This window comes from Esox lucius, chromosome 21, assembly GCF_011004845.1.
Source record: "Esox lucius isolate fEsoLuc1 chromosome 21, fEsoLuc1.pri, whole genome shotgun sequence".
Classification (NCBI taxonomy): domain Eukaryota; kingdom Metazoa; phylum Chordata; class Actinopteri; order Esociformes; family Esocidae; genus Esox; species Esox lucius.
Window position 1 is genome coordinate 22987119 of NC_047589.1, and position 2302 is coordinate 22989420.

Genomic DNA, 2302 nt, shown 5'->3' on the forward strand with positions numbered 1-2302 from the left:
CTCCATCCAGCAAAGAAAGAGTGCTGAAAAGTCTTTCTCAAGTAGACACAATGCTACTTCAATTACTTTTACTGAAGCTAGTAAAACCACTTCAGATTCTTTTTTATTTTTTTATTTTATAAATGTTGCTCTTCTGAGTAAAAGTGATATGGGAAAATAACACTGAGCTTAGTAGTTAGATAATTTAAAATTTTGGAAATAAACAGTGTATTTCTTAACTTTTTTATTATATTTTGTAAAATGTTTCATTTTACATGCACTTAAACACTAAATAGTGATTTCACAAAATTCTTGCAAAACACTCCCAACACCAACATTCAGATTGAAGAACCAATTTTGGTATTTCAGAGTAACTCAGAAATACTTTCATTCAAAACACTTAAATTAAATAAATGCATTGGCTTTACATTCAAACACTCACCAAACACCAGATTTCAGCTCAGCACTTTGGTTTCATTACACAGAGTTTTGACTAAAGTGTAACATTTTACATGTGCACTCTATCCCCTCACAGACACACAGTTACAAAGTCTTTGCTTCTGTCAGAATTTTCTGTTCAGTTTCAACAGGGGCTGATTTCAAAGTGAATAATGGCTATTCTGGTTTGCTTTGCAATAAAGAGCAGTCCTGCATGGCAACAAAATAAAAGCTCACAATAGGGCAGAGGCAGGTAGGTCTGTGTTCAGTTTGAGAATATTTATTTACAGTATGTATGGAAAGGAATAAATTCCATCTCATCTGATGCCCAGACTAGGTACCCAAAGTGCTCCCCTGTACCTTGTGATTTCTTGACTTCAGTGATTAGAAGAAATCTGGTTATTGTGTCAAGATGATTTTTCATTTAGACTAAACCTGTATTGTGGAAGATACACAACATACATTTGTTGAATACTTCTGCAAATTATGCTTCAGCAACATAATTTGTAATTTCAATGGCATTACAATAACTGAAATTAAGACTTTTCAAATTGGTTTGTCTCAGATCTTGACACACACATGAGTTAATCTAAAGTGAAGGGGAGTCCATGTTTAGCTGTTCATTTTGATTGTAGACCAAAAGTCAGATGCTGTAAATGGAGGGTTCTAGTCTATATTATTATTGGGACACTTCTGAGGTTGTAAAACATAATCTAAACATATTGGAGAGCACTCAACCAAGGTGAGTGAGGGTTGTGTGTATTTATTAAACAAGTATCTGTTGTATTAGTGAGGAATCTTATCTGCTTCTTGAACATTTTCTGAAGGATTCCAGCAAGAGAAAACATCCAAAGCACTCTCTAAGAGCTTCCTGAATAGCTCTGTTGAGTAGTAGGCACATCTCGTAAGATTCTTCCAGCCTGTTAATATTTTGCATGTTACAGGAAAACCACTGGTTGCAGCTTCCCATGTGTGTTGGTCTCTGACTATAGGATGTTGAACTTTGAGATGTCTTCCTTTTGTTTTCTTGAACAAACAGTAGGTGTGCATATGATGTTGCATTGAAGTTGCAGGGTGGCTCTTTAAATAACGTGTTTCTTTACCATGAAGAATGGTTATTGACCCTCACTAATTACAAAAAGTTGGGATGCTGTGGAAAATGCAAATAAAATAGAAATGCAAGGATATGCAAATCATTTATCCCTAGATGTATTTGAAAATAGTACAAAGACAACATATCAAATGTTGAAACTGAGAAAAAGTTGCCCATTTTTAATTTGATTGCTGCATCCAAAATCTGTATATATTGTTCAGCATTAATGGTGCCTTCACATGTATAAGTCACCCATGCCATGTGCACTAATGCACCCCCATACCATCACGGATGCTGGCTTTTGAACTATGTGCTGATAATAAATTGGATAGTCCCTCTACTCTTCAGTCCAGAGGAAGCAGCATCCATGATTCCCAAAAATCATTGCATATTTTGATTCGTCAGACCACAGAACAGTTGTCCACTTCGCCTCAGTCCATCTTAAATGAGCTCAGGGCCAGAGAAGGTGACAGTGGTCGAGGATCTTGTTCATTTATGGGATGCAGTTCAGGATCTTGTTCATTTATTTGGAGCATGTTGGGGGAGCTGAGTGACCTCAGAATGACCTATAAAATATTTTTTCATATCATAAAAATGATAGCAGTACAAACAAACATTTAATGGCACCAACCAGCACAAAAGGAGCACAGATGATTGAGCCTGTTTTTAGTGAATTTGGAGCATGTTGGGGGCTGAGTGACCTCAGAATGACCTATAAAATATTCTTTAATATCAAAAAGATTATAGAAGCACAATCAAAAATGTTAACGGCACAAACCAGCACAAGCAGAA